Source organism: Dasypus novemcinctus, chromosome 25 (genome assembly GCF_030445035.2).
Source record: "Dasypus novemcinctus isolate mDasNov1 chromosome 25, mDasNov1.1.hap2, whole genome shotgun sequence".
Taxonomy (NCBI): domain Eukaryota; kingdom Metazoa; phylum Chordata; class Mammalia; order Cingulata; family Dasypodidae; genus Dasypus; species Dasypus novemcinctus.
Window position 1 is genome coordinate 523,644 of NC_080697.1, and position 14,804 is coordinate 538,447.

Consider the following 14,804-nt stretch of genomic DNA (forward strand, 5'->3'; position numbering starts at 1 on the left):
TAAAGACAAAAGAACTGAGAAGCACTATCAATTATCTTCATCTAATTGAAATGTATAAACCACTACACCCAAGAACTGCAGAACATACATTATTTTCAAGGGCACACTGCATACTCATGAAGATAGATGATATATTGGATCATAAATCGTTTCAATCAATTTGAAAGAGTTGAAATCATACAGAGCATGTTCTCTTACCACAATTGAATTAATGTAGAAATCAATAAGATATCTAGAAAAATGAAAATATTTGGAAATTAAACAATACAGCTCTAAATAATCCATGTGTTAAAGAAGAAATCACAAGGGAAATAAGAAAATATTTTTAGAATGAAAATACAATATATCAAAATTTGTGGGAGACATCTTCACACTGATGCTCACAGTGGCATTATTCATGATTGCCAAAAGCTGGAGAAAACCCAGGTGTCTAAACTGATAAATGGATAAACAAGTTGTAGTGTATAAACACGATGGAATATTATGTAGCAATAAAAAGAAATGAAGTCATGAAGCATATGACAACATGGATGAAACTGGAGGACATGATGTTGAGTGAAGTAAACCAAATACAAAAGGACAAATACTGTATGATTGTGCTATTATGAACTAAATACATCGTGTAAACTCATGGAGTTAATAATTAGGATGTAGGACAACAGAAAATAGGAGGGTAGAGAAAGAAAGCTGAGGGTTAATCTGTGTACAATTGGTAAAAAGGTTGCTTGCAAATATTTGGAAATGAATAGAAATGGTGAAAGCACATCACGGTATTTGTAACTAGCAGCTATCATATGGGTATGACAGTGGTTAGGAGGAAAGACTAAGGTCATGTATATTACTAGAAGGAAAGCTAAAAACTGTAACATGGGGCTGTATAAGATAGTAAAACCTCATGTAAAACACAAATGTGGCTACTATGCATATATACAATGTTTTACAAAATATAAATACAAATATATTAGAGAGAAGGAAAAGAATAGCAGCTTGTATGGCAGGGGAAACATAAAAAGTTTGAGAGGAAATGACTCATTTTTTATTATTATTATTGGAATAATGAAGGCAGTTTAAGAATGATTGAAGTGATGAATACACAAATATGTGATTACATGGATTACACTGAATACCATTGACTGTACACTTTGGATGGATTTTTCCTTTATTATTATGTATTGATAAAGTTAATTTGTTAAATAAAAACAAAAAAATTAAAAATCTAAAAGATGGTTTTAAATAAAAAAATTCTTTTATGGTTTGCTTTAAGAAGGTAGAATTCAAAGTTGTCAGGAAGTTTTAACAGTCAATTAAATAGGAAGACAGGTCACTGTGAAACAATACTTGGCTTTCTGCTTAATCAAAGGGACAATAAAAGATATTCAAAGTAAGTATAACGGCCAGTGGAACCGCGGGGAGGTGGAGACGGGTCTGTGGGCGCTGGGCCCTCCCCTGACTGAGCCGAGAGGCCGGCGGGGCCTCCTCACTTACCCTGGTGGGCGGAGCCGGCCGGCAGCGCGGGGCGGCGGGGCGGCGGGGATGAAGGCCTCGGCGGCAGCGGGCCCGGCCGCGGTGGCCGAGTGTGTGGAGCGGCTGCAGCGGCGGGTGCGGGCCCTGGAGCGGCTGCCGCGGCGGGTGCGGGCCCTGGAGCGGCTGCCGCGGCGGGTGCGGGCCCTGGAGCGGCTGCCGCGGCGGGTGCGGGCCCTGGAGCGGCACCTGACCGAGGAAAAGAGCCGGCAGGCCGTCGGGGCGCCGGCGGAGGGGCCGTCCGGCGCCGCGTGGAGCACATGAGCTCGGAGGTGGTGGACTCCAACCCCTACAGCCGCCTGATGGCATTGAAGCGAATGGGAATTGTAAATGATTATGAGAAAATCCATACTTTTGCTGTAGCAATAGTAGGTGTTGGTGGAGTTGGTAGTGTGAGTGCTGAAATGCTGACAAGATGTGGCATTGGTAAGTTGCTGCTCTTTGACTATGACAAGGTGGAACTGGCCAATATGAATAGACTTTTCTTCCAACCTCATCAAGAAGGATTAAGTAAAGTTCAAGCAGCTGAGCATACTTTGAGAAACATTAATCCTGATGTTCTTTTTGAAGTACACAACTACAATATCACCACAGTGGAAAACTTTCAGCATTTCATGGAGAGAATAAGTAATGGTGGGTTAGAAGAAGGAAAACCTGTTGACCTAGTTCTTAGCTGTGTGGACAATTTTGAAGCTCGAATGACAATAAATACAGCTTGTAATGAACTTGGACAAACATGGATGGAGTCTGGGGTCAGTGAAAATGCAGTTTCAGGACATATACAGCTCATAATTCCTGGAAAATCTGCTTGTTTTGTGTGTGCTCCACTGCTGCGGCTTGCTCAGTCGGTAGAGGTGGGGTCTGGCTGCGGACGAGGGGTCGGTCCCGCTTGGGACGAGGGGTCGGTCCCGCTTGGGACGAGCGGTCGGTCCCGCTTGGGACGAGCGGTCGGTCCCGCTTGGGACGAGCGGTCGGTCCCGCTTGGGACGAGCGGTCGGTCCGGCAGCAGACGAGGGGTCGGTCTCACAGGGGTTGCGCGGTTCGGCTGACGGGGTCGCCCGGCAAAGCCGGCGACGAAGGGGTCACCCGGAGAAGCAGGCGACGAACTGGGGACAAGGGAGGCCAGGCCCTTGTCGGGGGCTCTCAGGACTGGAGGGAGCATGGCAGAAGAACTACTGCGAAGACAAGGTAAACATGCAAGTACTTTATTGAGGGAGAGGCAACAGTTTTATAGGGGCTGGGGAAGGCTGATTGGTCGAAGCCATGCCCTGTTCTGATTGGTTGCCGGAGAAAGGTCAGTGGGCAGTACTGGACGGGGGAGGGGTGGTGATTAGGAATTGGCTTTTGCTGTTACTGGGGGAAGTGGCAGGGTTTAGGGATTGGTGGCTGCTGTTGCTGGGGTAGAGGGCAGACTGGAGTTTCCCGCCCACACCTGGCTGTTGCTGCTGTCAGGGGGAGGGAAAAGGGCAGACTGGATTTTTCCGCCCTGCACCTGTGCAGGGAGAAAGAAGAAGAAGGGTGCCGCCACAGAAGGCATCGTGTGGCGCCATCTGGGAGGAGGGGCGGCCGCGGAAGCATGGCTGCCGAGAAGGGGATACCCAAGGGCACTCTGCGCCCATGCCGAGCTTCCTTCAGGGGTGGCGGTGGGCCCGACCAACCACCCTATTATGGGGGCAGCGGTTTGGAATAGGCCTACTGTGGCTGCCGCCCCTTGCCAGGCCAGCAAACCACACTTCAGCCCGAGGGGTGACCGCACTGGGTTCAATCCCCGGTTCCTCATATAAAAAAAAAAGTCTGCTAAATGTTCTACAAGGTGACAATTATCAGCTTTGAGTCCACTCATCCATCATACAGTCATATTATAACCATGAAAATGAACATCTTACTCTTTTGTGGCCATCTTCCTTGACTCAAAACTTTTTTCAAGAATCTCAAAAAAAGACACAAAAACTCCACTTTCAGCCTTAGGGTTTTGCATTCTGCTTCTGTTACAGTTTTCACAGACCTTAATAAGTGGCAATCCTCTTCCAAGTCCTCTTTCTGTTCTGTAAAGGAGAACACCTTTGTCTTCTCTGTGTGAGCTTGTAGGCCCAGGAACATGGTTGAGGCAGAAAGAGGACAGAGCAGAATCCCAGAAGCAAGAAGTCAAGATTTACCTTCCTAGGACAGAATCATTTCCACTAAATGGGGGTTGCTTTTCAATAAGCAACATAGCTTGCAGCTTACAGTTAGTGGACATCAAAGTGCTCAGCTGAAATTTTAATTGTTTCATATCATCCTCAGCTGCTGAGATGGCCATTTTGCCTGTGAATTCCAAACAGAGAAATACAGACAAAAGTGAGGGATAAGTAAAACTCCTCAGCAGCACATAGTACACTGTGTGAAAGTTTTATACCTAGGACACATTCATCATCTGTATCATTTGAAATTTCATCTGTGGTCATGTCACCTAAAACACAGAAATGTTAAATTGCTCTAAACTCTTTTGTGTCCTTATTTGATATTTTCTTGATTGTAGAATTACCAAAATAACTTGTTTTCATGTTCAAACATTCAAAAGGAAACAAATTAACCAGCACATTTGAATAAGGATAATTGACTTTTAATATTTACATATTACAGACAAACCATACTATTTACCCTTTTAGGGAATACAGCTTAGCAGTTTCTGCTATACTCACATCCAGAAGTTATGCAAAAACACATTATCACCATGTAATTCTCAAACATTTTCATCACCCCCAAAAGGAAACCACTTACCCATTAACAGTTACTCCCCATTTATCCCAAAACCCTGTCCCCAGCCCCCAGCAACCACTAAACTAATTTCTTTCTCTAGGAATTGACCTATTCTGGACATTTCATAAAAACAATCATATAATAGGTGACCTTTTCTATCTGTCTTAACTCAAAAAAATGGTTTTCAAACTTTATCCATGTTGTAGCACATGTCCATATTTCATTTATTAATGTGAAATAACACCCTCTTGTTTAGATATACCATATTTTGTCTTTGTATTCATCAGTTCATAGTCATTCATTTTGTCTCCTCTTTGGGGCTCCTATAATAATGCTGCTTGGAATATTTCAGTGCAATGTCAGGTGTGGACATATATTTTCTTATCTCATGAATATATACTGAGAGAGAAATTGCTGGGTCACATGATAATGCTGTTTCACTTTTTAGTGACAGCCATGAGTTTTACCAAGTGGCTGCAAATTTGTACATTTCAAACTTTGATGTACAGGGACCAGAATTTTTCCCCATCCTGCCTATACTTATTATCTGTCTTTTAAATTGTAGTTATCCTACTAGGTGTGAAGTCATATTTCTGTGTTTTCCTTACAATAATACTGTAATTAGGATATTCCTCCATGCAATATGGTTCACCTACATCAAGTGTACACTTCAGGGAAATGAGAAGTGAGGGTTCCCTTTGTGCCCCTGTTCTGCCATGCCCAGCACACACCTGGCCAGACACACACAGTTGGAGACTCAAGTCCAAGGCTGTGAGTCCACAAAGGCAGTACTGAGGAGGGGATGGAGCTGACTCAAAACAGCATTTGAATACTTAAGCAAAAGCCTTCTTGCCTCAGTGAGGTCAATCTTACCTGCCAGTTCTCCGTTCATGTCTGTCATTGTCCTCAAATGCATTTTCAGAGACACTCCTCAACTGGGACATGCAATCAGTCAAAACCCAAAAGAGGAACAAGTCTGTGTCAGAAAAAGTTCTTAATTTTAATTGTGCAGGTTTCCAGCATTATTCCTGACATGACTGTACAGCAATATTATTGACTTTGTGAGACTGAACTCTTTGCAAATCTTTCTGAGTCTTTTCTAAGACAATGATTTGTTTCTGGAGGTCAGAGTACACTTTTCTCTGGTGTTTAATTTCCTGCTTTAAGTGTAAAGGAAAAACAGTGCATTAATAAAGTCAGGACTTTCACACAGTGGGACCACATGACTGAGGCAGGGCAGTAGGACACTAGGGTCCCTCCTTTTTTAAAAATGTTTTTTATTTTCTTTTAAATGTTACAATAAAAAAATATGAGGTCCCCATATACCTCTACCCCACCCACACCACCCCTCCCACATCAACAAACTCTTCCATCATTGTGGCACATCCACTGCACCTGGTGAATACATTCTGGAGAACCACTACAGCACATGGACAGTGGTCCACATTGTAGTCCACACTCTCCCCCAGTCCAGCAAGTGGGTCACAACAGGACACACAATGTCTGGCATCCATCCCTGCAGCACCACCTAGGACAACTCCAAATCCTGAAAATGCCCCCACACCATATCTCTTCTTCTCTCTCCCAACCATCAGCAGTCACCGTGGCCACCCTCTCCACATCACTACTACAATTTCTTCTCTTACTTGTTTTGTCATCCTAGTGTCTTTCCAACTCATTGACAAAGAAAAGGAGGGAAGACTTTCAAATATCCATGCTGCAATGAGGTCAGAATTGGTTGTATAGAGCCCCAGAAATAGCTGTTAAGGAAGTTGATCCAATGACAGTTGAGAGCACCCTTCAGAAAACCCTTTCCGACCCTATAAAAACAGTCCACAAGGAGGCGATTCACATGTCTCACTGCCAGTGTGGATGGAATGGCCTGGCTCAGTGTCTCCCAGGCCTGGGACAACAGGACTGAACCTCCAAGGGTCACTGGGACAGTAACTGCCCTGCCATGGTCATCAAAGCCTGCTCAGTCTAATCAGCTGCCATCCCCCCATAGGCAACTCAGGGTAGAATCTGGTTGGTATGGTTCAGGACAAAGAATGAACCTCCTAAGGGTCATGAAAAATTATGCAAAAGGCCAAAAATGGAAGAGACGAGGAAGGAATGTGCATACACACCCCAGCTCTGGGGACACATTTCAACCTTTGCCAACGAGAAGAGAATTCTGCACTTCCCCGCTCCTGATTTTCAAGCAGATTTGAGAAAGGACAATCAAGAAGGCAGGGTTTTCTATTGTCTCTTTCCCAGTCTTTAGAAGTGACTTTTTTTTTCCTTCTCCTCTTGGGCCTTTAGCTCAGCATTTTCCTTCCACATCTTCTCATATTCTGTTGTAGCTTTTACCTCAATGATTTTGACTTCATGAATGGCATTTTGGATCTAAAACAAAATATTCTCAGTAACAAATAAATTTCCAAGAACAAAAAATATTACACAATTCCCACTAGTCATCATATAATTTTAATTGTCTAAGACATGCTGTTCCCCAACAAAGCCAAGGAATGCAATGAAACCTGAAGGAAGCCTAGGCAACTATACCTCATTCACATCAGAAGTCATCTTCAAAATAAAGTCTTTCAAGTTTGCTATCACTTTTTCTTTTTCCCAAATCTGCATTAGGATAGAAACAAAATATATATAAGATTTTCAATGGAAACACTGGGCCATATGCTATAAAGAATATCAACAAAACAATTTGCACAGCTTCCCCTATTTTTGTGTAAAATGAGTTGATCCAGTTTTGACCCTAGAAGGAAATTCAAGGCAATAAAGAAATTAGAAATGAAGAAAATCCTTGAAGGCATAAATATCCTAATTCCTCCACCACCTTTTGCCAACAAGACAGTGATGGATGACATGGTGAACACAAAGGTGGGAAATCTTTCAAGCCAAACAGCTGTGATGAAAGGCTTTCTTTAATGGGGAAAAAAACCTCACCACTTATAAAGTTCTCTGTTCTGCAGAGTGGATGGGGTTCTCTGGTTAAGCACCTACTTTGCACATACTATGTCCCAGGTTCAATCCCCAGTACCTCTTAAAAATATGTTTAATTAATTATCTGTTCTGATAATTAGGAGTGATGAAGACCACTAAAATTGTCTGAAAATCCTGGGTGATCTCTCCCAGTCCCTTAGTTCTTCTACTTATCTTGGATGGCATGCCAAATGATGAGAAAATTACTCATGATTGTGAAAATCTATAATTACTAGGCCCTAAAAAATGAAAAGACTAAGGAGTATTACAGATCAATGTTCAGAGGAAGGTTCAGCTTTCAGAGCCCTTCTCACTTTTATTGACAGCACAAGAAAGGAGAGGTTCAATTCTCCCAATGTACATAGACACAAAATCCAATCAATGGTAATGCTGAGTCCTAAAACTCTTACCAAGCCCTGATTTTTAGCATTCTGAAGTCTCTTGCTCTGCAGGGTTGCTGGTGTCTGCTCGAGGATGTTGCCCAGTATTTAATTTCTCCCTTCCAGGATTTCAATGTTAAGCTTCAACATAGCATAATGAGGTCAGTAATACTCATTTCTTTGACTACTACCTTTAGAACCTAATCCAGGAAAAGGGGATTTTTACCTTAAATTTATTAGCTTTATCAGAGAGAATATTATTTTTCCTCTTTGTTTCTTGAATCCATTTCTTTGCTTCATTGATCTGTACCGATGTACAATAAAGGCTTCAGAATGCCATTATGCACACCTGAGCAGAGTCCCAGCGACAGACAAAGTAGATACAACCCCAAGTATTGGTTCTTCTGAGGGCTACAGAGACCCACAGTTTCTAGGGTCATGGCAGATGGAGCTCAGTGCCATGTCAGTTAGCCCTACTTTGGAGTTTGTGTTTCTGTGTGATGAAGCTGGACTCAGATGTGATCTTTGTCCACAAGTGTCTCCTGTTACTTTTACTGGAACTGTAGTTGGTGCTGGGGTTTAATGTATACCCAGGGGACCTGAATCTCTGGACTGACCATGTGATAGCCAGGCCCTGAGCCTCAACAGACTTGCAACTCCTACACTCTGGTCTATTGGGCTTACCCCACTCAGCTGACATGGCGTTGAAGAAGGCCAACCACCACACGAGGGAGCCAAGAGTGCCTACAAATGAAAACAGGAGGATTGCATCCAGCATCCATATGGAATCTAAGCCCCCTCTTGATATAGATGTGGAGTGGACATAATCATTCCAAGGTCCACAGGATGGAGGGATAGAGTATAGATTAGATTGGACTTACTGATATTCTATTCATGAACTATTGTGATTAGTAATTGAAGAAAATGTGGCATTGGTTTGGAGAAAGTGGCCATGGTGGCTGCTGCAGGTAGGGAGTGGGAGGAACAGATGTGATGTGGGGCATTTTGGGAACTGGAGTAGTCCTGGATGGTGCTGCAGGGACAGTTACTGGACAGAGTATGTCCTCTCATGGCCCACTGGGTGGGCTGTGAGATAGTGTGGGCTATGATGTGGACCATTGACCATGAGGTTCAGCAGTGCTCAGAGATGTATTCACCAAATGCTATGAATGTCTCATGATGATAGAGAAGGATGTAGTTATGGGGAGAGGAGAGGGGTGAGGGGGGTGGGGGGTATATGGGGACCGCATATTTTTTGAATGTAACATTAAAATAATAAAGATAATAAAAAATATTAATGTTAGTGTTTGCAAAACATTAGCTCCAAGTGTGTGATGCCTAAGAAATAAAGCATTAGTCGGCACACACAATGCCTGTTTTGAATTTTCAATGTTTATAGAACAATAAAATTCCCACCAGGATGAAAAATGAAACATTAAAATACCTGTACAACAAGAAGGTGGAAGTATTCAAGGTAAGCCATAAGAAAAGTACATGAAAGGATGATCGTACCTTCTTTTCCAAATTGGATATTTTTTCTGGAAGTATGTCATTTTCCTTCATGCAGTTATTGATCTTCCACAAAATTTGCTGTAAATTCTCTAAAAGATGTATACAATCTCTTAAGTTCTTTGGAAAATCCTATAAATTGAATTATCCCAGTATATTAATTAACAGACTCATTATCTGGTGCTATGTGTATAAACTCCTTAAAATTAATATGATACCTAAAAGAAACAATTTTTAGCAAATGATGTATAAATAGATTTTTTAAAAATATGAAAATCAGAATCCTACTTCAATGAGATTCATATTTAATTTTTTTTAAAGATTGAGAATCACAGTAAAAATATTTTGAAATAGCAAATCTCCCTTCACTAAGCACCCTTCCTCTTAAAACAAATTCATTACTCTAAATTGTTTTACCCTTGCCAGAGATAAAAGAAAGAAAGCGTGAACATCCTGTCCACTTATATCTCTGTCTTTTAATTATCAAGATCAATAAGTATGTCATTGCCATGACTTTACAAAAGAAAACCTCATGCCTCCTCCCACTTAGAAAAACACACTAATTCCTTGGAGTTCCTTCTGAAACATCACCTATTGGACCTACTCAGAGACATGGATTGTCCTGGAGCCCAGCTGAACCCATTTCATGACCACCAGATGGGGTGGTCTGGAGAGCATTGGCTTGGGAATCAGATGCCCCTGGTTGAACCTTGGCATTACCACAGTCTACAGAGGACTGGGGACATCTCCCAGTATCTCATCTTTGAGGTGAAAGTGTTATCTCTATCATTCAGGTAAACAGCTAGCATCCACCTTACAGGTGGACACTAATTATAAAGCACCTCAAACAGAGTCCAGGAAGGCAGACTTCTCAGACAGGCTGTCAGTTCTTTACCCTGACCCCAAAGAGCACACTTATTTCCTGTTTGTCCAGGCTGACAGCTGTGTTGCCCTGAGGCCATGCTTCTCACCACAACAATGATGTCATCCTCATAATAAATAGCAGCATTGAGGGCCTGCTTTGTGCCACACAGTCATCCTGAGAGAGAGGTGGTGGGGGTGGGTAAGGAGAAGAATTAGAAATGCCTTGCAAGCTACTGACCTCAGGGCATTTACTTGTATTTTCTACTGGTGAGACAGGATTAATCTCAGGCAGGGGTTGGAAGGCAGTTTCCTCAGGGCAGACTGGAGGTTCAGCCATGCACACTGGAGTTTGGGTGGTATGTGCCTCTGGGCTGGGAGAAGGTCCAGACTCCCTGGGGCAGGGCAGAGGCTGGGAACGGCAGGTTTCAGTTTGGCTGGTCCCTACCTCAGGGCTGGAAGTTGTTTCAGACTCCCTGGGGCAGGTTGGAGGCTGGGTCACATAAGGTTGACAAGGTGTGGTCTGGACAGAGCAGGCCATGACAGGCTTATCTGGTAAAGTCTCAGCAGAATTCAGGGCTCCAATGTCTCTACCAATATTATGATCATCCCATGTGTCCCTATCCCAATTCTCTGGATTCCACTCTTTTCCAATCAGTGCCTTCACCTTAACTGCAGAAACCCTGTGGGGTTGAGATTTTAGTTTTCTTTGTAACTCTGCTACTCATACGATGAGAGCCTGAGTTTGGTTCTCAGATATTTTGAGCCTGTGGCTATAGGAGACAAGATTTTCTTTCAGAGCACACACAGAAACTTTTGCATCATTTGTGAGGTATTTAAGTTTCAAATTTGAAGCCTTTAACTCATCTCTTTTTTTTGTAACTGTACTGAGTATCTAGGAGGAACCAGCCAACATCATTATATCATTCAACTCCACAGAACTCTGTTTAAGGTGTTGCAAACACTCTCACCCAGAGCCTTGCTTCTTATAAGCATGGCAGTAGGGGAATCCAGTGATACTATTTTGCATATCTTGATTGCCAACTCATGCCATGCACTGTTAGCAGCATCTTTGTTACTGGAAAGGGAGTCATCAGTACCCTTGAGTCCAATTAGAATAGAGAGCCAATTGCAAACCCTCAGAACTAAGACACCCCACGTCTAAGAATCTATTCCTTAGAACTACTCCCAGTACCAAGCTGCATTAGTCAGCATTCTCTAGGGAAACAGAATCAACAAGAGATATCTGTTGATAGTATGCAATTTTATCAGTCACTCATGTGAGTTCTAGGAGATGTCTGTCAAAAGGCGAGCTGTGAAATTCTCAGTCAATGCTACAATCACTTCCCCTTTTAAGGCATTCAACTGACTGGATAAAGTGTCATTCATTGTTAATGGCAATCTCCTTGATTGATGTAATTATAATCCTGGATTTCATAAATCCTACCCGATAGAGGCATGAAGTTTGTGAAACATCTCCCTCTCTGATGGTGACATAAATGTGAGCTTTGGAGCCAGACAGAATGGGTTCAAGACCTGCCTCTGCTATGTCTTCACATACGTTTCTTTGGGGAAGCTAATTTTATTATTCTGAGCCTCAGTTTCTCATGTATGAAAAAAGAGACAATCATAGTATGTATCTTGGAGTTATGAGAATTAAAAGACCTAATTTGTGCTCCATGCTTGGCAGAGTGCCTGGCACATAATGAGTGCTCAATAGAAGTTAGCAATAATATCCTTTGGAGGGCTTATTATAGACTAGATTCTGCAACAACTATCCTACATGAGATATTGGCTTTAATAAGCACCACAATCTTATAGAAGGATATATTTTTCATGTTCCACTTTACATTTGAGAAACCTCAAGTTAAACAACTTGCCTAAGATCACAAAACAAGCCCTCAACAGAGCCAGGATTTGAAACCAAGCATGCTGGCTTGAGTCCACACTCCCAAGCCTCCTTCATAGCAGCCTTTTTATTTTTTTATTTTTATTTTAATTTTATTTTTTAATTTTATTCATTTTGTAAAAATATTACACTCAAAAAATATGAGGTCCCGTTCAACCCCACTACCCCCACCCCACCACTCCCCCCCCCCCAGCAACACTCACTCCCATCATCATGACACATCCATTGCATTTGGTAAGTACATCTCAGGGTATCTCTGCACCTCATGGTCAATGGTCCACTTCATAGCCCACACTCTCCCACATTCCATCCAGTGGGCCCTGGGAGGACCTACAATGTCCGGTAATTGCCCCTGAAGCACCATCCAGGGCAACTCCAAGTCCCAAAAATGCCCCACTTCTCATCTCTTCCTTCCATTCCCCATACCCATCAGCCACCATGGCCACTTTTCCCACTCCAATGCCACCTTTTCTCCATGGACCTTGGATTGGTTGTGTCCATTGCACCTCTATGTCAAGAGGAGGCTCAGATTCCACATGGATACTGGATGCAATCCTCCTGCTTTCAGTTGTAGGCACTCTAGGCTCCATCCATAGCAGCCTTTCCTCCTCTTTCCCTCTCTCCATTCTCCATCTTGGCTCTACCATAATAACAAGAGCATCTGTCCTCAGAAATAAAGAAGTAGAAGATGAGAACATAAAGAAGCTCATGGAAATGCTAAGAGGGGAGTCCAGAAGGGAACTCAGAGGACAGCACCGTCAGCCCCACTGGCATTTCAATGAGCCAGGAAGACTGGGATTTTAAAATGCCACCATTCCCCCTGAGTTTGGAATCCCCATTAACCCCTAGTGTTACTTGCAGTTTTAGCAGTAAAATTTATGTTTGGGGAGCAGAGAAGTTTAGAATAATTTATTCTGTTTGTGGAGGGCTGACAGTTGCAGGTCAGGGCTTGGGGAGGGAAAAACAGTAGAAAAGCCAAGCAAACAAGATATAGGACCCAGGCTACATCTATTAGAAGGGAGGAAAAGAGGATATGTGATACAGCTTCAAGGGGAGGTAGAGGAAATGGGAGTTCTGCCCAGTCAAGTTAGGAAACAGCCAAGTGATCTAGCTGAGATTTGAACCTGACCCAACATTATGCCATCTCTTTACCTACTCCCCATCCCTACTTTTTTCCTTTCAATCCATCACTTCTTCATCTGCCACCTCTCCCTCCCTAGTACCCCCCATCCTAGCAGCTCTCCTTTTGCTTGTAGGATGGACTGAGTGCTTACATCTTAGTCCCTACCCTCTGAACAAATGACCAACAGCTCTCACCATTGCTGGCCAACCTGGGAGAAGGCACCCCATTTTGGAGAAGGCTGCTTTGCTTCCTGTAAGCTGGCCATTCTCGTTTCTTTCTTCCTGCTCTCTGCACTTGAGCCCTTTGATCCTCTTTCAGTGCTTGGAATAAGCCAAGTTTTCCCCTTCATTTTCCTTCTGGGACTCCCACTGCCTGTTCTCCACTGCCACCCTCCCCTAGCCAATCCCACTGAGCCTTTGGCTCTCAGAAAAGAAGTCAGGCTTTCATGCATTCTTTTCCCACTGCAGGAAATGTTCTCCTCCTTCCCGGTCTCCCTCTCGACTTGATCTTTCATTTTTCAGACCTCTATTCAATGTTTAAATGTTATCTCCCCAGAGAGCTTTGGCATCAAGTAGAATGGGTTCTGTTTTCCACCCCTCTAATATACTCTTACAGTATTGTTACTGTACTTAAAAGCACTGAAACACTATTGTAATAGTTACAATTATTTCTTCTGTTCTCATATAAGCTTTTAAAGCTATAAATTTCCCTGAACGATGTTAACTCTATCACCCAAATTTTTAATCAGAATAATTTCCTTTATTTATGTTAACTTCATCATGCCCTTGAGTGGTTAGTTTTGTTTTTTGTTTTTCGTTTTTTGAGAAAAAAAAGGGTTTTTCTCTTCATGTTATCTTCTATACTTACTTTGTTGTTTTTTTTTTTTGATTAGTTTTTAGAACTTTTACACATGGGGTGTCCTATTTTTTGAACATTTCTCCCCCTAGATATATAATTTAGACATTCAAATCTTTAAAACCAAAACTCACCAAAACAAAAGATTCAGAATAGAAACAGCCTACTGTTAATGGTTTTACCTGCAGGTTATTTATTGGTCTCCAAAACATTAGGGTTTTTTTTTTCAACCAAGGATCCCAAAACATTAGGGATTTTTTTCAACCAAGGTTCTTTATGCTTTCGTTATTTGTTATCCCTCCAGAGAAAAGCAGTTTTCTGGTCAGGATCAAGGGAAGATAGATACCTCTCCTGGGAAAAAATACATGTCAGTCATTGTGGAGGCTTAACCCTTGACAATATCTAGGAAATCTAAATTAAATGAAGTAAAATATTCAGAAGGTAGCCTATGTGATACGGATATTTTAAGAGCCTAAATTTTCTGTCTCTTGCTCCACAATAAATACAGTGATTCCAGATATATATTCCACAGATGCAATAATTTCTTTTCCTTGGTAGAGTATAAAATAAAATTTGTATTTCATAAAAGAACCTTTATCTGTCTATCCATAATGATAGCTTTACAAACTATTACAATGACTACATTTTAACTTGTATTTCATCAGGAAACCTTTAAGATGATGTCTTTATATTATAGGTTAATTTTAATTCATTGTAGGTCAAGTTAGCAGCAGTGGGCAACTTTCTTGTACAGAGCAATTCAAAAGATAATTGTACTCGCTAGCTCTATTGAATAGAGCTACATTTGAGGATCACATACGACTTTATTATCCGTGATCCTCAGGCAACACGAGACAAGGGGTTTTTGGAAAAGGAAGACTACAGCATCAGATCAATCCTGCCTCACCCTCTCACAACCCCCCCCAAA

General features: G+C 42.2%; 1 pseudogene; it reads left to right on the forward strand.

Annotated features, from left to right (window-relative positions):
* The first annotated feature begins 1,533 nt into the window (after positions 1-1,533).
* Positions 1,534-3,572, forward strand: LOC131275918 (ubiquitin-like modifier-activating enzyme 5; annotated as a pseudogene).
* Positions 3,573-14,804: the final 11,232 nt, after the last annotated feature.